This window comes from Panthera pardus, unplaced genomic scaffold (assembly GCF_024362965.1).
Source record: "Panthera pardus isolate Hobbes unplaced genomic scaffold, ASM2436296v1 HiC_scaffold_27, whole genome shotgun sequence".
Taxonomy (NCBI): Eukaryota; Metazoa; Chordata; class Mammalia; order Carnivora; family Felidae; genus Panthera; species Panthera pardus.
The window spans coordinates 1,744,783-1,768,555 of record NW_026526843.1 but is presented as its reverse complement, the minus strand read 5'-3'; the positions used below and the strand labels follow the sequence as shown (position 1 = coordinate 1,768,555).

Below are 23,773 nucleotides of genomic sequence, written 5' to 3'. Positions count from 1 at the left end.
ACCGGTCTGCTCTCAGCTGCCTCTTTTTGAATCAATGGAAACAGCAACATTAGCGTCTGACAGAGGGGAATGCAGAGAATATTCAGTGGCACCCACACAGTCTCCGTGTATGTCAATAAAGGGAGCACGTTGCCATCAAGAAGCCACTGTAAGGAATGCTTACGGACAGAGCAGGATTTCACTGAAGCAGAGCTTGCACAATTTGCTGGAAGTCCCTAAAGAAATGGGCGGAAGTAGGACAGTCCTATTCTTGGGGCAAAACAAAGAGAAGGACATAAGTTAGCATTTTGTATTCTTTTACGGGATGACGAGTCAGGTGGTCAGGAGGCAGACGACAGGAGCGAGGGGACGGTTTAGGCCAGAGACTTTACCGGGGCTTCCGCGAGGATGGCAAGGCGGGACAGGCCTAAGAGTCTAGAATTGACTGATTTGAATAGTCTCAGTAGGCCCTGGGCTATGGGGGGGTGTCTCTAGTTGCCCGACACCCGACCCTGGGATGATTAAGGCAGAGGAAAAGAGCCTGCTGTGCTGTAGGGGCCAGCTAGAGGCTGACATGACCCGGATCAGCTAGTTTGCATACCACAGACACGCTCCTGGCTCGAGCTGAAGAATTGGCCGGCCATGGGAAGGGCAGTCTCTCCCCGGCCAGAAAGGGGTTTTTTTGTCTGTCCGTTTTCGGATGTCAAAACATCATAATACACAGAAAATTTAAAAATCTTTCCAATATAGCTGGCTAACACTATAAATTTTTTTTAACGTTTATTTACTATTGAGAGACACAGACTGTGGGCAGCGGAGGGGGCGGAGAGAGGGGGAGACACAGAATCCGAAGCAGGCTCCAGGCCCTGAGCTTTCAGCACAGAGCCCAACGCGGGCTCGGACTCACAAACTGCAAGATCATGACCTGAGCCGAAGTCGGTCGCCTAACCAACGGGACCACCCAGGCGCCCCTACTGGCTAACACTATAATCTGTGACACTAGTTGTCTATGTAGCAAACTACGCGTCCCGAGTAAAATAGCGGCAGTGCTGGCCCGCGCTATGCCTTGGCTCTCCTTCCCTTCCGGGAACCTATTTCCCCCCAGTGTTATAGAGTCTGGACGCGTGTTAGCTTTCGTCCCCTGCACCGAAAAGTGAACGCCATGAGGACAGGGCTGCGCCTTGTCCTCTGCTCTCTCCGGGACCAGAAAAGTGCCTGGCCCACAGTCAGCGCTCAAATGTCAGGTGCCCTAGCAGATACATTCCCCAAACACACTTGCGTCCCTAATGCCTTTGTTGTCAGTGTCAAGAAGGAACTAGTACCTTCATCAGACTTCTTCACTCTGCTGGCTCGGGTCTAGAAGGATGCACGGAGGGAGGGTTGCAAGTCTGGACAGGGTGACAGGGAAGGCTCACTTGGTAGAAAGGCACGAGAAGGTTGATGAATATAAAAGCTGAGCGATAAATAAGGAGAGGGCAACCACATCATTGGAGAGAAGCCGGACAGGGTTTCTGGGCCGGGGTCTGGCCTCACCTTCCCTGGGAGTTCTTTTCTGGGGAAGCCAGTGGGCAAGGTCATGAGTGACCACTGGAAAACAGGGCTCCCCGGATGGGCATCCGGCAGGGCTGGGATGGGGATCAAGGACCGTATATGTCTGTCTTTTTTGTGACACTTTTCCGATCTAGACTGGCCGCCCCAGACCTGGAACCTGTCTTCTGCCTTTAGATATCAGTGATAATTTGACTACTTTATAGAAGTCCCGGTTGGTAGTGATTTTCCTCCAGCATCTAGAAGGATGCACCTGTTTTCACCCACGTGCTGGGCATTCTGTGGGCCTTCAGTTCTGACAGAGTGGCTACAAGCTCAGTCCCACCCCAGTTCCCCGGAGAAGACATGGCTAACGCCGCACCTGGAGGCCCGGATCTGGGTGCGGAGGAGGGGTCTCCACTCTGAGCACCCAGGCTGGAGACATTCACAGGGTCTCCCTGTTCCAGGTAGAATTTCAGCACCCTCAGCAGGTGCAACAGGGCGGACGTCCTTCAGAGGGATGAACGAGAAGGAAATCGCGATACACCCATGCAGGGGAATGCTACTCAATGACAACGTCAAAGTAATCATGCTAGCGAAAAGAAGCCAGACACAACAAGGGTCTACACTGCACGATTCCATTTATTATAAAACCCTAGAAAAGACAAAGGAACACGTAGTGACAGAAAGCAGATCGGTGTTGCACGGGGATTGGGCTAAAGGGAGTGGTGAGAGGGGGGATTCACAGACCAGACGGGCACGAAGAAGCTTTCGGGGGGTTCTGGCTATGCTCATCATCCCGATTGTGGTGGTTTTACACGAGTAAACAAGTGTCAAAATGTGCCAAATTGTATACTTTAGACAACACACTTTGATGTATGTAAGTTCCATCCGAATAAAGCTGTTTGAAATACAGTGCATCAAATATACTGCACGGTTGAAAGGACAATCCTGAGGTACACAGCCGTGTCGCCACCTCGCAGCTGAATAAATCAACACCGCCAGGTGCCCGTCCACAGCTACCGGCTGTCACTCCGGCCTGTGCTGTTGTGATAGTCACTGCCTCGTATACATTAGTTCGTGTCTCTCTCCTTTCACTAACCTTTATGTTTATGTTATTAAATATAGCCACAGTTAATGGATTTTCATTCCTGTATGATATCCCTAATTTTTTTACGTTTATTTATTTTCAACAGACAGAGCGGGAGTGGGGCAGGGGCAGGGGGCGGGACACAGAATCCGAAGCAGGCTTCAGGCTCCGAGCTGTCAGCACAGAGCCCGACGCGGGGCTTGAACCCACAGACCGCGAGACCATGACCTGAGCCAAGTCGGACACTTAACCGACTAAGCCACCCGGGCGCCCCCTTTTAAAATTTTTTTTTAATGTTTGTTTATTTTCGAAAGGGAGAGAGAGACAGAGTGCAAGCAGGGGAGTAAACTTTAGAATCAGCTTGTTGTATTATGATTTTGATAGATACCGCATCGAATGTGTAATAAATCCACTTGGAGAAAATTGACACCTTTAAAGTATTGACGCTTCCAGTCCGGCCATGTATGTGTCTCATTTACTTAGGTCTTCTTCCTTAACGTCCCTCATTAAAGTTTTATAACTTCTCCCACAAAGGGCTTGCAAATCTTTTATAAATGTATTCCTAAGTATTTTTTTTTTTTAAAGTAGCCTTCATGCCTAGCACAGAGTCCCAATGCAGGGCTTGAACTCACAACCCCGGGATTGGGACCTGAGCTGACATCAAGAGTCAGATGCTCAACCGACTGAGCCACCCGGGCGCCCCTATCTTGTGTTTTTTTTTTTAATGCTATTGCAGGGGCGCCTGGGAGGCTCAGTCGGTTGAGCACCCGACTTCAGCTCAGGTCACGATCTCGTGGTTCATGAGTTGGAGCCCCACATCAGGCCGTCTGCCGTCAGCACGGAGCCCGCTTCGGATCCTCTGTCTCCCTCTCTTTCTGCCCTTCCCCCGTTCATTCTCTGTCTCTCCACATTGAAAAAATATATAATGCTATTGCAAATGGTGTATTATTTTTTAAAATTTCATTTTTGAACTCTTCGCTCCCCATAGAAATATAAATAATTTTTATATATGGATTTTACATCCAGCGACCTTGTTACACTCTCCTCGTAAGTATAATAATTTATCTCTAGATTCTTTGGTGTATCGTAATACACATCAAATCACCGGTGAATAATGACAGCCTTCCCCCGCCTTTAGCTTTTACTTATTTTTCTTGCCCTGACTGGAACGGACATTACAATGTCAACAAACGTGGCGATGGTAACGAGCAGCCTTTTCTTACTTCTGATCTCCAGGCAAAGCTTTCATTTTCTACCACTATTTTTATAGGGCTTTTGCGAAGGAAGCTCATTTTAATTCCCAGTTTCCTGAGTTTTCTTTTTAATGAATAGTAGACATGTTATCAAATGCTTTTTTTTTTTTGCACCTAATGTGATGACCATGTAATTTTTCTGCCTTAACCTATTAATGTGGTTGATTACAATAAATTATTCTCTTTTTAAGAGGGATTTTTTTTTAATTTTTTTTTAATTTTTTTTTTTACTTTTGAGAGAGAGAGAGAGAGAGGTGGGGAGGAGCAGAGGGAGAGAGAGACTCTCAAGCAGGTTCTATGCTCAATGAGGAGCCCGGCTCAGGGCTTGATCCCATGAGCCCAGTATTATGACCCGAACTGAAATCAAGAGTCAGATACTCAACTGCCTGAGCCACCCAGGTGCCCCAATAAATTATATTCTCTTGTTAAACCAACTTTGCACTCCACAGATAAATGCAACCTGGTCACTATGTGTTACCATCTTTAGATGTTGCTAATATTTTGCTTGGATTTTTTGCATCTATGCTCACGAGTGAGCTCGGCCAATAATTTTCTTTCTTGTAATGTCTTTGACACATTTTGGAGTCAGAGTTATGTTTGCCTTCTAACAAAATTGTATCCTTTTTTGTTATTTTCTGAGAGAATGTGTATAAAACTAGAACCGTTTGTTCTTCAATATTTGACAGATCTTGCTGACAAGGTCATCTGGGCCTGGAGTTTGCTATAGGGGGGATATTTACTGGTAAAAATAATTTTATGATTATATGACTACGTAGGGTTTCTGCCTTTTCTTTGTGTGTGCCCACAGTAAGTTTTATTTTAAAAAAGCAACTGTACATTTTAACATTTAAAACTGAGCATTATCTTTCCTTTTCAGTGAAACAAAAAAATTTTTTTTAAATAAACAGGAACAGGGGCGCCTAGGTGGCTCAGTCAGTTAAGCATCCGACTCCTGATTTCCGATCAGGTCATGATCTCACGGTTTCTGAGTTCGAACCCCGAGTCGGGCTCTGTTCTGACAGTGCAGAGCGTGCTTGGGATTCTCTGTACCCCCCCCCCCGCCTCTCCCCATGTGCTCCCTCTGTCTCCTCCAAAATAAATAAATAGATAGATAAATAAATAAATAAATAGATAGATAGATAAATAAATAAATAAAAGTGTCATCTTCAACTGCAAGGATATCTGTTAAACATCACAATTAAACATGCCAGAGGAGAAGCCATGTTGTCAAAGTGCCCACTTAACCCACCCAAATATCTCAAACCCACCCTTTGTGGACCTTCTAAAACCCTATTCTCTAAGGGTTTTCTTCTTTTTTTTTTTTAAACAAGAGACAACAGACAGATACACGTTGGTAAATGCTAACTGTCCATATTCTCCCAGAGACACAATGTCATCTCTGAGCACAATATACAGAGAAAGGAGGGGACAGCTAGGATTATACATACTACTGCGCAGGGGCCTCGCAGCCTCCCATTTCCGGCAGAGCTAGGGGACCAGAAGGGTTTTCTTTTCACCCACAGAGCAAGCACAGTGTGTTGATTCCATACACTTTGCGTTGAGACAGGGAGGGGTTAAAAATAAATTTGGAACAGAAAAGCAGGGAGATTCTTTTCCCACGCTGTTCTGCTCCGGGTATTTCCCCCCCAAATAATTTGAGAACCATGGTATAAAGGGAGAGAAAAGAGACTTCAAAAATCAGCATAAGAGGAGGGAAAAAGTAAAGACAGCAACTTGCCCCCTGGGACTGGAGAACAGTACAAAAGGTCCTTTCTCCCTGTCATGGTCATCTTCCACTCCTTTCCCTCCTTCATCATCCGTATCGGGAACCACGTAGCGCTGTCAACGCATTTGGCCAAATAGCATCTTTGATGGCCTCTCGTAACTCATCTGCCCTCTGGTCCCTCACGCGGTCTCTCCCCGCTGGCTCTACTCTGCGTTTGACTCGAACGTTTCATCAGATTTCCACTTGATTTTCGTGGACTTGGAAGATGGGTCACCACTCTCCTTCAGATGGAATTCTTTGGCGAGAACTTTATTTTTGAAATAAGGGTTTTCAGCAAAATAGAAATCTATTCTGTCGCCTGACTTAACATCTTCAAATTCTGTCCCCTCAACTCTTGTCAAATAACGCAGCGCCCTTCATCCTCCTCCCCAAGCAGCACACACTTGTGGATGGCTGATGAACGTCGTCACCCCCAAACTTGGGATCCGGGCGATCAACTCTGACCGCTTCTGAAAACGTGGTTGGCGGCGTTTGTTACATTCCGATTCTACTTCCAAAACGGGCTCCCTGGCTTCTTCATTAAGTCTGTCTCTTTCATTTTGTACCTCATCAATATGTTCAACTGCTTCTTGTTGTTCCCTTTCTCCCTTCGGCACGTGCTGACAGGTGGACGTCTCCTCCAGCTTGGGGGCGGGAGGTAGTCTTTATTTCTTTCTTCCAGGCGGCGGGAGCGACGACTGGCATTTGGGGGCCGTGCTGCGAGGACAGTCCACGAAACAGGCGCAGACGCACGTGTGGAAGGAGCTCTGATTACTCTCTGTCTTTTCTTGACTCAATACTGGTCATTGTTTTTTTCTTGGAATTTTTTCATTTCAACAGCGTTTTCAAATGTTATTTTGATCCCGAAGCTTCCACCTCCGCCAGGCAGATCTGCTTTGCCCCCTGCTCTACCGATCATGTCACCATTAGCGGGTGTCATCATTTCACCATTCTGGTGAAAACAGTCTAGATTGGTGTCTGAAGTGGGAATGACACGAAGACCCCAAGTACAGTGGGTAAATTTTATTTAAACTTAAGAAAAAAATGGAATGTCTCCCAACCTAAGCAGGACTTTTTCATGAGAAATAAACTGGACTTTCTTCCACTGTATTTCTTTCTGTCTTTTTTTGGGGGGGGTGCTTTCCTTTCCTTTTTTTTCTTTTTCTTTCTTTTTTTTTTTTTTTTTTTGTTTCAGAGAGAAAGAGAGCAGGAGGGGGCAGAGAGAGAGAGAGAGAGAGAGAGAGAGAGAGAGAGAGAGAGACAATCCCACTGAGCGTGGAGCCTATCTTTGGGGCCTGTTTTTGGACTCAATCCCACAACCCTGAGATCATGCCCTTGGGAAAGTAACATGCTTTACACCTATGTAAGAAGTTTGTTGACACGTGCCTCTTCCGCTGCAGCCTGTCCCTGAGAGCTGCACCTTAAGGCAGCCTTCTCTAGCCGGCTGCCTCACTGCCCTTTGCTTATCGTCTTTTGTTATTGATGGAATTTGAGGTGGGGTTCACGAGAAAATGGCTAAGAGAGAATTCTTGAAGACACTTTTGTTGCAAAAAAAAAAAAAAAAAAAGGTGATTTTATTAAAGCACCAGGGACAGGACCCGTGGGCAGAAAGAGCTGCATTGGGCTTGTAAGGAGTGACCGATGATATACTTTTAGGTTGGGGGGGGGAGGGTAGAGATAAAGTTAGTTTCCATGGAATTTCCAGATGCTGTAGGCAGGGTCTCACAGGACCCTGAAGATCTAGCTATTGTCAGGATAAGGTTGCTTTTAGTTTTTGAGGAAGTGTAACCATTAAGGCAGCTATAAACATCTAGTGGAGTGTTACACACCGCAGGTGTCTGACGTCTATCAACGGGCTGTAAGGGAATTTGATTTAAACTACATCTTTCTTGCCTTGGTTTCCCTCATCACATATCATATCTCTGGCCGAGACTGTCACTTTCACAGTTTAGAGGTTTCCCCCACTGTCACTCACCTCACGATAGCTGCCATCGAAGGGGAGCCCTGGCCCTTGCGAAGTCCTGGGGGTGAGGGTCCTCGAGTCTCCAGCCCTCCCTCCCGGAGGGTGGCTGCTGACTGGGGAGTTGGGTGTTGCTTGCAGTGACTGAGCAGGCTTTTGGGTTCTTGTCCATTAAAGTCTGGTGGCTACCTGACGTTTCCGGTCTCCTGGTCCGTCCTTGTTAGTTTCTCTGGTGTTTCATGCAGAGACAGTGAGAATGCTGTTTCTGTGAATTGTGACCGTGTCCCAGGATGCAAAACTGACCGGACCCCTTTAGCGGGTCCGTCTCCCAGTTTAGAAATCATAAGCCTGGGTGAGGTGTCCTTCTCCCAGATTAAAGTGACACGCCAGAGTCTTTGTGCCCCTGCGCTGATGCTTTGTGCCCAGGGCCAGCCTCAGCCCGGTGGCCCTCCCTGTGGCCTCGGGGGGGGGGGGGGGGGGTCATTTTACACTTAACCTCCAGCTCTAGCTGCAGAACTGGTTCTGCCTGTTTCCTGTGGTCTCTGCCTGCCTGGAGCTCTGCTCCCTGGCGTCCAGGGGACCGGGGCGCACTGTGCTGTGCGTCTGTGTCTTTTAAGGAAAGGTACATGCAAGTAGCTGTAGAAATGGGACGGGTTCGCAGGAGAGGTGCCCGCATGCGAATGGGCTTCTGGAGGAGTGTGCTTCCTGGCAGAGTCCAGGGCACCTGTGACATCTGGAGCGTGGCTGTTGCGGCTCTGAGTCTTATACTGGGAGGGAAGCAGTGAGCTCCAGCCAGCTCATGAGCCTACTCTCTACCCAAGCTCCCCGAGGCTGGTTCTGTTTTTCTTTATTTCCCCCCCTCAGAAGAACCGGAGGAATTTCAGGAAAATACACATGTAGGCTAAGGCGGGATGGCAGGGGAAGCTGTGGATGCCAGTCTGATGTGGAACCTTCGCACCGATTCCTAGCCTGCCCGCAGTGCGCTCCGACCAAGTACCAACTTCCCGTGGGGCCCCACGAAGCGTCAGTCTGCACCCAGGAGTTAGCGAGCTTATCACGGAGATGCTGAAACTTGGTACCCAACGAAGATCCCCGATTCAGGCACGGTCGCCATGGTGGGGGCGGGGTGGGGGGGGACCTCTATCCTCCGCAGGAGGCCGCCTGGACAGTCTCCAGATTCTTCAGCTGGGTGAAGGCGGGGCATTTTGTCTGTATGCGTATCGGTGGGAGGAGTTTCCTTAAAAGGTACGTTTGCCCACATCCGGAGGAAACGAACAAATGTAAGCCCACACCTCTGACGCTGTGAAAGTGCTGGCTCCTTAAGGTTAGGAAACAAGAAACCACAGGCTGGGTTTGAGCCCAGGCAGGTTTCCTGAGCAAAACTCTCACTGCCAGTCCCCTGACAGCTCGGAGGGCTGTCCCCGGGATCAGGGAGCAGGCACTAGAGGCCCAGGCTACCATCACACCCTGGTCAGGGCTCGAAGGCCTCCTCAAGGAGCCTGACTTCTCTTTGACCTCGAGGGGACGGGGCCACAGGTTGAGGGTGAGTTGTTAGGGTGGTCACGTGAGGCTGCAACGGTCACGGTCACGGTCACGAGGATGGTCCTGCAGTGGAAGCAGCAGGGATGGCGCTCCCCTGACAGCGACCCAGCAGCCACGAGGAGGGAGATGGGCCATTTCAGCCCACACCCCAGGCCACAGCCCAAGGGCTGGTGCCAGAGCAGGGAGCGATTTGTTGTGATTTCTTTTCTCTTGCCAAATAAACAGACGTTTCCGAAACTAACTTTGTATTCTTTTTCTTTTGTTTTAAGTTTGTTTACTTATTTTGAGAGAGAGAGAGAGAGAGAGAGGCAGAGAGAGAGGGGGAGGGAGAGAATCCCAAGCAGGCTCCACACTGTCAGCACCGACCCCAACATGGGGCTTGATCTCGAGAACCGTGAGATGGTGACCTGAGCCGAAATCAAGAGTTGGACGCTTAACCAACTGAGGCACGCAGGTGCCCCCTGTGTTCTTTTTCTTAAAGAAGGACCCCGATTGTGTGAACTTCAGTCCCCGTGCAATGCGGATCTATCCTCCGGTATGCCTGTTCAGATATTTAAATAAATGAAAGATATTGATCTTGCAGGGGGGAAAAATCACGTTGATGAAATTTGAAGTGGGGTTCGTGAGCAAACGGCTAAGAAAGGATTCTTGAGACGTCTGTGGTACACGAGGTGGTTTTATTACAGCACGGGGACAGGACCCATGGGCAGAAAGCTGCGCTGGGAGTGTGAGGAGAGACTGATGATATACTCTTAAGTTTGTGGAGGGAGGGGAGGGATAGATAACGTGAGTCTCCAAGGAATTTCTGGATGCTGAAAGCAGGGTCTCACAGGACCCTGAAGATTTAGCTAGTGTCAAGATAAGGTTGCTTTTAGTTTTTAAGGGAGTGTAAACGTTAGGGCATTAAGGCAGCCATAAATGTCTAGGGGAGTGTTACTCACTGCAGATGTCTGACATCTACCGACGGGCTGCACGCTGCAGGGGAATTTAATTTAAACTACATCTTTCTTACCTTTGTTTCCCTCGTTCATATCATGGTTTTTTTCTATGCACAAAGGCAATCTCCAAGTGCTCAAAAGGGTAAAGAGAAAAATTGATCGATAAAATCATTGAATTTTTGGTTACCGTACTCTAATAAGTGAGGATAAAATATGTATGTTATAACCATATAAACCAACCAAGCTATCAGTAAAAGTCCGAAACAGTAGTCTTGTTTCCACAATACACTGTTTTTCTCTCTCTCAAAAAGGTTTCGAGTAAGAGAAAATGAGAAGTGGGTTTGTTGTGTGTGTGTCTTAATTGCCATGATATCCTGGTTGCTAAGTTAGAGGATAAGGGCCGAGGAAACACACACCGCTATCAGGCCAAACATCAACAGTTGCGAAGAAGCTTCGGGAACCTCTCCTGTATTAAACACTCTTACTGATATTTCAGGGGCTTTAACAACATAAGAGACAAATGGGGAAGTGGCCTCCAGCCTGACAGGAAAGGGAGGGCAGAGAGGTTCACCCCGCCCCACGTGCCTCCATGGGGCCAATGGAGGGGGGCCGCAGGCCCCACCGGTCATGGGATTCTCTGGCCATTCGAGCTGGGGACTGGGTGGCCTTGGGGGGCACGGGCCCTGGTCATTGCATCCATCTCCACATGACGCAACCCCTCATTACTTGTGATTCAAAGTTTCGGACCCTACTTCTGAAGCTGTGGCTTTTGTCCTACTCCACTTGGTAAAATAAAGCCAAGAAAACAATCCAAGCTTCCCGAATTCCTTCAATATTTCTTTGCAAGGTAAACCCTTGAATAAATTGTTTTATTAATGTTCATTTGAAAGATAGTTATGTCTCCTCCCAAATTTTATTACAGTATAAAATATCATGCAGGGGTGCCTGGGTGGCTCCGTCGGTTAAGCATCCAAATTCAGCTCAGGTCATGATCTCACAGCGGTCCGTGAGTTTGAGCCCCGCATCGGGCTCTGTGCAGACAGCGCAGAGACAGCCTCGGATCCTCTGTCTCTCTGTCTCTCTGTCTGTCTCTCTCTCTCTCTGTCCTCCCCTGCTCACTCTATCTCAAAAATAAGTAAACATTAAAAACCATATGCAAATGCTACATTTGGGGTTTTGCCAGATTTGAGATGCATTTACTATTAATTTCTTACAAGAAGCTTTATTAAATGGAACTTCCTAAACTTGTCGTACTTATCCTATAGATCAGATATGTTATCATTTCTTACACTGAATATCTATGGTTATGTAAATGTGTACACATGGGTTGAGTGAAATTGAGTTAAAATAATTAATGTCTTTATTTGAAAAATTGATCCTTTTAAATGTCCAACAATACCAGTAATTATTTAGTTGTCCAAAGTTACTCCACTTTGTAAACTGGGTTATTTTTTATTCATCAAGCGTGATTATATTGTTCTTCAATGTTAATCTACTAATCTACTATAATTTCTTAATCCATTGACTTTGTGACCTTGGGTGAATAATAAATTGAGGTGGTTAGTACATAATCTCTACCTGGGCAATTTCCAAAGGAATTAAAATTCATACAGACAGAAAATGGAGAACTGCTCACTTTTTACTTACATATTGTTGTCTGCGTATAAACTCATTTGCCCCACATACGGCTCAAACTCAGAAAATCACCATAGTATAAACATTGTTTTGTGCTACACCCAGTTGTTTTAATTATATTTTAAAAACCTAAAGACTTAGGGGCGCCTGGGTGGCTCAGTCGGCTCAGGTCATGATCCCATGGTTTGTGATTTCAAGCCCCGCATTGGGCTCCGTGCTGACAGCTCGGAGCCGGGAGCCTGCTTCGGATTCCGTGTCTCCCTCTCTCTCTGCCCCTCCCCTGCTCGTGCTCTGTCTCTCTCTGTCTCTCTCAAAAATAAACAAACATTAAAAATTAAACAAAAAAAACCCCTAAAGACTTAAAGTTTTAGATAATATCGCCATCTGAACATCTTTACCGTGACTGGACGTGAGTGTTCATTTGCATAATACGTATAAAGGTGTATGAAGTCAATAAATGTGTTTTTCTTTTATTTTTTTATTTTGAGAAAGAGAGAGAGAGAGAGAGAGAGAGAGAGAGAAGGGGACGGGCAGCGAGGGGGAGAGAGAGAATCCCTAGCAGACTCTGCACGGTCAGCAGGAGCCCGACACAGGACTCGATCTCGAGAACCGTGAGATCGTGACCTGAGCCGAAACCCAGAGTCAGATGCTTCACCGACTGAGGCCCCCAGGCGCCCCAAGTCAATAGATGTTTTACAAGCTTACGTACAGTAGAGAGGCCTGAGTCCTGAAGTAATCGCTAGCCTAGCAGGAACTCACAGCCCAAAACTCTGTCAACGGAGGTGTGTGTCCTTCACAACGGAGGCCAGTTATAAGAAACAAGCAAACCAAGCGGCCAAGACTCTTTCTTAGAGGAGGAGCTAAAATTCCAACTGGTTATCATGTTTCTTCCTCCTGTGGGTTGTTATCAAATATTGTGACTCTGGTTACACTGGCAAGGCCGTGGGCGTTTCTGGTTCTAGGGCACCTGTGCTCTTACCAAGCAACTGCCCAGACTCCTCTGACAACTCTCTTCGATGCTGCCTTTCTCCGAGATGAGTCCTCACATTAATAACGTCCACGAGAGTGTTCTCCACGCCACTGCCCTCGCTAGAAGGCTGCTCCGTGGCGCCAAGGTCTGCTCCTTCGGCTGGCCCGGGTGACCCATTGTACACTGCATGCGGATAAAGGGGGGGCCGTTGGGAATAATGAGGCAGGATCACGATGTGCCACAGTTATTAAAAGCAGCGGGATGATCAAAGCTCCCCTGTGCATTTATTAAGACGTCATTAATTTAAATATGTTTTGGCCAAGAGGAATAAAGTGCTGACACACTGTAGGCGAATCTCAAAAATAGTATGCACCTCACAAGAGGTCAAAAGGCAGAAACAGTGGAAAAGCGAGTCAACAGGTGAACGGACACACAGAATGCGGTCCGTCCGGGCGACGGCGGCGACTCGGCCGGAACGAGGAATGCGGTTCTGACCCCTCCCACAACAGGACCTGCCACAACAGGACCTGGAGGGCGGGGTGGAGTGAGAGCAGCCGGACGCAGAAGCCCGCATGGTGCGTGATTTCACGGACGGGAAATGTCCAGGACGGGCAAATCCGCGGAGGCCGAACGCCGACGGGTGGGTGCCAGCGGCCGGGGAGGTAGGGGAAGAGGGACTGGGGAGTGACTGCTCATGGGTCCAGGGTTTCTGTTTGGGATGATGAAAAGGTTCTGGAATTAGTGGTGATAGTTGTACCACACTGTGAATGTGCTGAATGCCACTGAACTGTACATCTTAAGATGGTGAATTTCATGTCATATGAATTTCTCTTCAAGGAGAAAACACTCAAACTGTGTTTCGGCAATTGCAAAAGTTCTCAGGGTGAATGTTCAAATGCTCGTGTTTTTATGCAAGAGCAAATACAAGTTCTCTTGGCACGATGGCTTTTATACCTTCTGAGAGATCATATTCCAACGTTTAAAATCCCCTTGTTTATTAATAGCTTCAGTGACACACAGAATGGACAGACTGTCGGGCTCGAGGTGGTTGCAAACAAGCGGCCAGCCGGACGGGGTCGTGGCGCGCAGCCTGGCTTGTCCAGTGGTGACGACGCGGTCGCCAACACTTGGGAAGGGCGGTGCCGCTGTCACGGACCCACAGGCGCCCATACCAGAGACCTCAGTGCCAACTGTTCAACAGCTTCTTCTGGTCCCTTGGCTTTCCTCTCGGGTGTGGGGATGCCAGCGCACTTCTCGCGGGACAGGTGGACGCTTTCCGAAGATGGCTGCCTCGGTCGCTCCCGTTCTGCACGTTGTACTTGACCCCTCCCCCTCCCGACTAGAGGTGGGGTCTATTTCCACTTCTCTTGGCCAGGGCCGGCCGGTGACTCGGGTTGGCTACAGCGGAATGTGGCAGAAGATGGCACTGGGCGACTTCCGGGCCTAAGCCAGAAGAGGCTTCGCAGTCTATTTGCCCTCTCGGAACCCAGCACTACCGTGGCAGGAAGTTTGGGCCGTCGTGCTCGAGAGGCCGCGAGGACAGAGGCCCTGGAGGACGAGCCGCCTCGCAAAGGAGGATAATACAGCCCAGCTAACAGCCAGCACCGACGGCCAGACGTGAGACGGAGCCTCCTCGGCGGTGCTCCCGGCTGGACGAAGTCACACGAGGGACCCCAACCGACACCATGTGGTGCGAAGGACCACCCCCCAGAGCCCAGTCAACACACAAACTCACGACACATGACAAATCATTGCTGTTTTAGGCCACTAAGTATTGGCGTGGCTTGTCAGCAGAGACACTTGAGATCCAGACCGAATCGCAGAATATACGTGGAGTCCTGACAACAGCCCCAGAGTTCTCGAACAACACGCCTGAAAAGCTTGTAAAGGACTGAAGCCCAGGACGCCTAGGACCAAGTCCACACCGAAGACTCCTGGCCCACGGCCGGGGGAGTCGGGCAGAATTACAGAGGCCTTTCGGGGATCAAGTGAAACTGTTCCTACGATATTTTTGGCATCATCCTCGGTGCCTAGTTTACCTCTAGTTTACCAGGTGACGCCGGTGCAGACTGGTCCTGGCGGCCCACAGATAGCGGGATCACAGCACTTTCCCTGGCTGCCACCACGGGAAGGAGACATACTACAATGCAGAAAACGGATATGAAAACCTGAAGACAATGAGAATGGATGGAGGTTCAGACACTTGTGTCTTCGGGTTTTCTTATCCATTTTCTGCATTGTAGTACTTCTCAAGACAACAAGTACGCCCATGTTTTGAGAGAGAAATTTGTGCTGAGAGCAGTCACCTTGACTTCTAGTCATTCAAATATGTCTTAGCATTCTGACCCTGCACCGCCAAAATTCATGTCCTTCTCACATGCAAAATATATTCATTCCGTCCCAACAGCCCCAAAGGTCTTCCAGCTCTGACCCAAAGTCCAAGTGCAAAGTCTCATCTATATATTCTAAAAATCAGAAATGAGTAAGACTCAAGGTCTGATTCATGCTGAGGCAGATTCCTCTCCAGCCGTGAATGTTTTTCAATGTTTTATTTACATATTTCGAGAGACAGACGGAGGAGAGGGAGAAAGAGAATCCCGAGCAGACTCCGCGCCATCAGCACAGAGCCCGACGTGGGGCTTGATCCCATGAACCGTGAGATCACGACCTGAACTGAAATCAAGAGTCAGATGCTCAATCGGCTGAGCCACCCAGGCGCCCCCAGCTGTGAGCCTTTAAAGCGAACAAGTTCAGGGCTTCCAAATTGTGCTGGGAGGATGGGCAGAGGGTAATCACCCCCATTCTAAAGAGGTGCAATTGGAAAGAAAGGGCTGAAAGGTCTCGGGCAAGTACAAAGCCCACCAGGCCCACTGGGGTGGGGGTCCTGCTGGGTCCCCACAGCTCTGCTGGGCACAGCCCCCATGGCAGCTCTCACACACCGGAGTCGCGTGCCTGGAGCCTCTCTATCAGTGCGGGTCCCTGAGCTACAGGTGGCCCCAACCCCACGGTTCTTGCTGGCCCTCACCCTGGCCACGGCCCTCTGCCGGGGTCGCGTGCCCACATCTCCAGGGGGCTCCATCCTTGGAAATCCAGGTGGAGGGAGCCCTGCCCCGCCACAGCTCTGCCGGGCAGTAGTCGGTCCTCGTGCTTTGGGCAGCCCCGTCTCTGGGGCTTCGGGAGGCCCCGTCCCCACAGCTCTGGGCGGGCGCATCGGCCTGATGAAACCCAGGCAATGGCCCCCCTTTGACGCCGAGGCGGCAGCACTGACAATCTCTGAAGAGATTTTGGGGTCCTTCCTTTGCCTCGAAGAAGAGCTCTCTGGCCCCGTCCCCGGCCTTCCTGCCTGCCTGCCTGGCTCCTTCCCCTTCAGTGCAAAGTGGCAGCGTGCCCGCTGGGGTGGCCGATGAGGTCCAGGGTTTCACACCCACGCTAGACGCCTTCCCAAAGGCTCACCCGGCCACGCCCGTAGCATTCTCTTCCAAATGTGCTCTCTCATATTTCGCGACGCGGCTAGGTTGAGGATTTTCCAAATGTTTAAGTTCTGCTTCCCTTTGGACTGACCGTTTCATCTTGAAGTCATTCCTTCTCGAGGTTTACCACCAGCATTCAAGAGAAGGCAAGCTGCATCCCTTTGCTGAGAGATTTCCTCAGCCGAGTACCCAATCCTGTCACTCGCCAACTCCGCCTTCCACACGACGCTACGATGCGAGCGCGGCTCCGCCACGCTCTTGGCCGTTCTGCAAGGGCGGCCTTTCCTGCCATCTCCAAAGACATGTCCTCTTGTCCCTCATTTCTACCAACATTCTTCTCATGACCCTTAGGTAGCATCTGAGAAGACGAGGACTTTTTCCCAGCTCTCCTCTTTAATGTCTGGGACCTCATCAGAATCGCCTTCGAAGGTCCCTTCATGGCAACACAGGCTTTCTCCAGCATATGCCTCCGAGCTCCAGCTTCTCCCCATGACCCGGTTCCAAAGCTGCTTCCACACATTTAGGGGTCCGTTACAGCAGCGCCAGCGCCCCGATATTTGGTACCAACTTACCGTCTTAGCCTATTTGGGCTGCTATAACAAATACCACCTATTGGTTTGGCTTATAAACAACAGAAAGTAGTTTCTCCCGGTGCTAGAAGCTGGAAGGCAGAGACGGGAGGGCCAGCACCGTTGCGTGACAGCTCTCTTCCGGGTGGCACACTTCTCACTGTGTCCTGCCGTGGGAGAAGGGGAAGGGGTCTTTCTCGGGGCTCTTCGATAAGGGCGTAATCTCACTCAGCCGGGCTCCCCTCTCATGACGCAATCACTTCCCAAAGGCCTCACGTCCTGAGACCAGCACACCGAGCGTTATGATTTCAACATAAGAGTTGCAGGGCGGTGGGGGGCGAACACAAACATTCAGGTCATCGCAAATTGTGAGACATTTGTAACTAACCTCAGGTGTGGGGGGGGGGCGGTGGTTGTAGCAAGTCAGAGGAGAACTTGACCCTAAGCACTGTAGCCCGGGCAGCATGCTGGGCCTTTCCCCACGGGCTGCTGGGCTTATGAGCAAAGTGGTTATTTGCATCAGCCAATCGGTCACCCCTCTTGCCTTGTAGACTATAAGCGATCACCACCTTACCAGAAATGTCACTTGTAAAGGTAAAGCTTAAGTAATCAGATCGAGACCCTCGGCCTTACAGAACAAGGTGCGGAGGGCCCGCCCGGAAAATGGCCTGCGGCCTCCCCTACGGACATAGAGGGTCACAGCACAAGAGGGCATATGTCACACCAGCAGAGAAGGAGGGGGCCCTGCAGTGAGACCCAATGGGGTCAAGCTTTCTGTCCTTGGCTCCCTGACTCAAAGCCAGTAAGAACATTTCTAGAACAATGGAAACAAAGCGTATCTCTTGTTGCACTGTGTAAAAAAGGGAGGACAGATAAAGAACACAGGCAGTAAGAGATAAAGGGAATATACACAATAAAAACAAAAGACCCTGAGCTACAGGAAATAATACTGTTAAAATGGGTTCACCCTGGGCTTTTGTTTGCGATATCTTCCCCAACGGTGGCGGACAGTTAAAGGGAACCATGTCGGACGGGCACATCTTGTTGATAATTTTAATTGCAAGTATATTGTGTAAGCTTTTGTCCGATTCCCACTGTCGGTGGAAACGAAAATAAAAAACCAATTAACCGGACCACAACTTGAATGAACGATCTTAATGCAAAAGAAGACAATAAAGACAACGGGAACGTACCAACGCCACTGAATTGCACACCTAGAAATGGTTACGGCGGTAAATGTTCTGCGTACTTTACCGCAATGTAAAAGTCGATTGAAAAAAAAGATCAGAGATTTCTGGGTTCAGGCAGGACTCCGAAGGCAGCAGAAAACCCGGACCCCCTGCCCCCCCCCCCCCGCTTCTAAAAGCACAAAAACACAAGGGGCTCGAGTGACACTGCCCCCGAGCCCCTCTCCCCCCCCGGCAATGCCCGTGTTTCTTGAGACCAGGAAGCAAGCAGAGGGAGCCGCAGCACCAGAAGCCGCTACGGCGGGCGAGGCCGGGCAGCGGGGCGGCACGAAGGGCCCCGGCGGTCCCCAGGGCGCAGCGAGCAGGACGCGCCCCGCGGCCGGGCCCGAGCCCGCAGGCGGACGGCGGCGGACGGACGCCGGGGAGCGGCGAGGCGGGCGGCGCGGGCGGGAGGGAAGACGGCGGAGGCGGCCCCGGGCGGGCGGCACGGCGACGCCGGGAGAGGGCGCGCGAGAGCCGTAGCGCGGCCCCGCGGCGAGCCCTCCCCGTCCGCCAGGCCCCCGCCGGAGAGCCCGCAGGGAAACCCGAGCCTTTCCGACGCGGACAGCGAAACGCCTTGCGCGCGGGTACGGAGTCGGGGCCTCGCACGGAAATTCCCGTCGCAGATTCCTTCTGACGCTCGACCTGTCGCCAGGCTGGCCGGGGGGACCGTCCTCCAGCCGGCCCCCGTGTGCTTTTGCCGGTCCCCGCAGTTTCCGGCGCAGAGGACATGCTGCAGGCTCACCTTGTCCTTTGGACAGCGGTACAGGGAAAGACGGATGCGGTGCGTGGTCTACACTCGCGTATTTAAAACCACAAGCTCAGGGGGCGCCTGGGGGGCTCAGTCGGTTAACCCTCCGACTTCGGCTCAGGTCATGATCTCACGGGTTCGTGAGTTCGAGCCCCGCGTCGGGCACTGTCCCCCCTCTGTCTGCACCTCACCCGCTTGCACTCTCCCTGAAAAATAAAATAAGCATTAAAAATAAAAATAAAAAACGAGCTCGGATCGAATTTGCCACTTAACACGCACTAGCCTGTGGCTCTCCTTTCTCTTACCCTGAAGATCGGGATTTAGAAAGCGAACTTCTAATTTTCTGTGTCCTCGGATATAAAGAAGCCAGCTGGTGCGCGACGATACTGTTGGGGAAAGAGAAGCCTGCTGTGGGGACAGGGGTGCAGCCCCGGGAGCGGGGCCTTCCCCCTCGTGCGCACCATGTCACCCAGCGTGCGGGACACTACGGGCTGCATCGGCCAGGTGCAGCCAGAGGCTGGCTGGACAGACCCAGGTAGTGAAGAAGTGACAGGCCCTGGCCCAGCCCAGCTTCAAGCTCAAAGCCAAATGTGCGTGTGGTTGGCCTGTTTGGCCTGGTCACAAGAGGAACACCAATATTTGCAAAGTAGCAGTGCCACTCTTTTTTTTTTTTTTATGTTTATTTATTTTTGAGAGCGGAGAGGAAAGGGGCAGAGAGAGAGAAGGAGACACAGAATCTGAAGCAGGCTCCAGGCTCTGAGCAGTCAGCACGCGGCCCTACGCAGGGCTCAAACTCATGACCTGAGTCAAAGTCTGCACTCAACCGACCGAGCCCCCCAGGCGCCCCACGGTGCGGCTCTCATAGACCCTCACGCCTGTTAGAGCCCTCGGTGTCCACTGTGTAATGACTTCTTGTGTTCCTCCGGATTGCTCTTACACGTGCAGGTGATGGAGCATTTCTCCCTTGATGTGACACACGGTTTCCAGAGATGACTTTTACCATTTTTCTTGTGCCACGCAGACACGTACAGTCACCATTGGCCGGGCCGTACTTAAAGTAATGGAGAATATATATTTTCTAATTTTAATTGTACTAAAATAGGCATCACACAAACCTTACCATTTTAATCATTTCCGAGCGTCCGGGTCAGTAGTGTTGAATTTTGTGCAGCCAAGCTTGAGAACGTTTTCACTGTGCACAAATGAAACTCTGTACCCATTGAACACTAACTGCGCTCCCTTCTACTTTCGGTCTTGATGACTTTGACTACTCTGAGGACCTCATATAAGTGGAATCGTATAGTATTTGTCCTGTTGTGATTGGCTTTGTAGACTATATCTTCTTGAAGGCCCTCTATACCCAAACAAGAAACAGTTTTAAACTGCAGCAGAAATTATGAAGTTTAAGGCGTGGCTCTGAACTAGATTGTAACTATGGACCAGATTAGAAATGAAACACTTTTGCTTCAAGTAAAAACAAGAAAATCGATTGAAAAATACAAGGAAACAATGGAGCGTCTGGGTGGCTCCGTCAGTGAAGCATCCGACTCTTGACTTCGGCTCAGGTCATGATGTCACAGTCGTGGGATCAAGCCCTGCATCCGGCTCTGCACTGACAGCCCAGACCCTGCTCCTTCTCTCTCTGCCCCTCCCCTTCTTTCTTGCACACGCTCTCTCTCTTACAATAAATACATAAACTTAAAAAATGCAAGTAAAAAGAAACGAAGAAGAAAAAAAAAGCAACAGAAACCCAATAGGTTTTTCTGGAGTAAAACTTCATATCATAAACGAACAAAACTCGTGTTTCTCCTCAGTGGTGATCATATGGCTACCGCAGCAAGCAGAATTCGGGGGTGGGGGTATGGCGAATTTTAATCCATTCAAATTTCGGATATTCGCACCAAAACTGTCCAGCTCTGACTTATTGATTCTGCTTGTTTGTGTGGCTACAAAGACCTCTGGGGATGAGCGGCGAAGGTCTGAGGATTATTGGGGAAGACGGTGCAGATGAGCCTTGAAAACTGGCGAGGCTGTTTGCGTCTGCAACAGAAGAGACGTTCCTTGTGGGCAGGTTTGTGATTCGGGCTTCGATGTCTTAATAGATACAGAACCCTTCACATCTTCTACTTCTCGAGCCCGTTTTAAGCTGTGTTCTTCTAGAAGTTGGCCCTTTTTATCCAAAGTTTCACACTGATTGGGATAAGTTGTTCAGCATATTCTGTTTGAATAATGTCTGTGGGTCTAGGTGACGCCCCCCCCCCTTTTTTGAGAGAGAGAGAGAGAGAGCGCAATTGGGGGAGAAGCAGAGAGAGAAAGGAGAGAGAGAATCCCAAGCAGGCTCTGCACTGTCAGCACGGAGCCTGACGTGGGGCTCAAACTCATGAACCATGAGATGATGCCCCGAGCCAAAATCAAGAGACAGACGTTTGACTGCCTGAGCCCCCCAGCGCCCGGGCGATGGCCCCTTTTGTTCCTCATATTGGCCGTTCACGCCTGCAATCCTGATGCTCACGGCCTCCCTCCTCCAGGCAACCCCCCACCGCCCGTGGCACCGACTTCTCCGCCGAGGACGACTCTATCGTCTAGTTGCTCAGGCCCCAAACTTTGGACTTGGCCTTGACTCCTCCCTTTCTCCAACTGCGGCCACCTGCGCCACTAGGAGATTCTGTCGGCTCTGCCTGCAAACTCTATCCAGAGTCGGACATTCCTCACCACCCTGCTGGCCTGTCCCTGGTGAGCCATCACCATCTCTCACCTGGACCACCAAAGTGCTTCTCACCCGATCTCCCTGCTTCGGCCTGGGCCCCACCCGTCTCAAAGCAGCAGCCAAGTCACGCCGTGTCACCTTTCCCTCAAAATCATGCAATGCTCCCCATTTCGTTCACAGTGAAAGCTAATACACGCCCTGGCCCCCATCCCCTCTCTGACGTTTCTTCTTCCTAGTCTGCACTCCCTCATGCTGCTCCTGCCACCCTGGTCTCCTTGGTGTTCCCCTGAGCATGCCAGGCATGCCCCCGCCCCCAGGGCCTTTGCACTTACTTCCTGGTTCTCTCCTGGGATGCCTTCCTCAGATCTCTGCACGGCTCCTTTCCTCCCTCCTTTGAGTCCTGGCTCACATAGGCCTTTCTCAGAGAGGCCCACCTGATGCCCTATTAAAATGGCCATCCGTTCCCTTCCGCTCTTGGCACGTCTGTATCCTGTTTTCCTTTCCCTGTTCTCCAACCTACTCATCACAGCTTACGCATTATGGCTGGCGTCCATGTTCCCCGCCCCCACTGGACAGGCAGCTGCAAAGGGCAGGGGTCTCCCGACTGGTCTGCACACTGTGGCGCCGAACAGCGCCGGCCTCAACAGGTGCTTGGCGAGTAGCTGTGGAATGAATCGTGGACTGAGTTTTCTGTACCACGTACTGTGCTAGAGCTTTTCAAAAGGATGATGTCCTTTAAGCCTCACAGCAAGTGAATGTCATCCCCATGGCCCTGATGAGGACACGTGCTCTGGAGACGCTGACTGACTTGCTCAAGGTCACAGGGGGCAGGCGTGGCAGCGCTCCAGGAGGCCCGCAGCAGATGGGGCGAGATTACGGGACTGAGCTGAGGAGCGTGAGGATCGGACCGAGAGGGGGACACGGGCGGTATGGGGACTCGGTCGGCTGGAGGGGGGAGAAAATCTGATCGCTGTCGGGTTCTGAGGCGAGCGGTTCAGGAAGTCACGCGACCGTCTCGGGAACGGGGCAACAGCCCAGCCCTTGCCTTTGGCCTTTATACACATGGTGCACGTTTAGGGGTCTCTGACGAAGCGTGTCAACGTCTTCAAAAGCCGAAGGCAGGGGATGCGCCTTGAAAACACCATGCCAAGTGAGATAAGCTAGACACAAAAGGGCAGGTACCGGACGATTCCACCCCTGCGAGGTGCGAGAACTAGGCAAACTGACAGATGCAGAACACAGGATGGCAGGTGCCGGGGGAGCGACGTCTGATGGGGACGGGGCTGCGTTTCCGGGGGTGGACAGTGGGGACGTGGGTGTGCCATACACTTAAAAATGGTTCGGATGGTGACTTGAATGTTCTATTTTATCGCACGTGCACACAAAAGCCCAAGACAACGGCCGAGCGGTTGCTCGCTCTGTCCCTTTGGCAGCCAGTGGCTGCTAATGACAAAGCCGCTGGCCCGCCGGCCAGAGCCAGGAGCTGCATCGAGGTGACGGTCGGCTCCCGGGGCTCCTAATCGGCACCCCCACGCCGCATCACTTCGGAGTAGTCGGATTAGCGACGGGGCCGACACCTCCTCCTCCGGCCTGGCCGGGCGGCCCCAGCTGGCAGCGAGGGCGCCGTAAGTGGGGCAGGGTGGAGGCTGCGGCGAGGCGGCGTGCCCGGCCTGGCCAAAGGGTCCCATTTTCCGGAAGCACATTAGTCCAGTGGGTGCTGGGGCGGGGGGCAATGAACCAAAAGCCCACGGCGGTCAAGGTCCCCACCCACCCACTTCTGCTGCTTTTCACACCCATTTTCGCCCAAGCCCTCCCTCTCCAGGGCCCCTCCCCTTTCATCCACCCTGTGCCAGAGCGTGGGACCCAGACTGGGCCTCGGGTGGCACACGTGGGCACCCAGGTGCCGGGTGACTTTCCAGGGCAGTAATCTGCTTTAGGCTAAAATGAGACTTGATCTTCTGTTAGCCCTAATCATCAATTAGCATCCCACTCTGCAGAGACCGCGACGGACTCACGGCCATCTCCCCCTTCTCTTCCCTCTGTCCCCTCCCCTCTCCTTCCCCGGCGTCTTGGGGCGGACCCAGGACTGAGCTCAGTCATGAGTGTGATGCTAGACAAGCGGGCTGAGCAAGCAGTGAGCTGGAGGTTCCCCCACATGACCTGCTCCGCCTCTGCCAGACCCCCACCGAGGTGGCACTTCGCCTCCCAAACAACGTGGTGGCCTCGGAGGTCCATGACAGCCCTTTAGAAAGAAGGTGTGCCTGGCCTGAGAGGGCAGGGCTGCCCCATCCGAGGCCACCCTGCCGGTCCCCGACGGTGCTGGGAAGAGGCGATCCTGTGTCCAGTGCTCCAAAGGGGCCAGGTCGGGCGGGTGACCTCACAGGAGGCCCG

At 51.1% G+C, this 23,773-nt stretch overlaps 1 pseudogene; it reads right to left on the bottom strand.

The window, feature by feature from the left end:
• Nucleotides 1-2,068: 2,068 nt before the first annotated feature.
• LOC109259830 (protein SET-like) lies at nt 2,069-15,582 on the bottom strand (annotated as a pseudogene).
• Between the last annotated feature and the right edge of the window lie 8,191 nt (nt 15,583-23,773).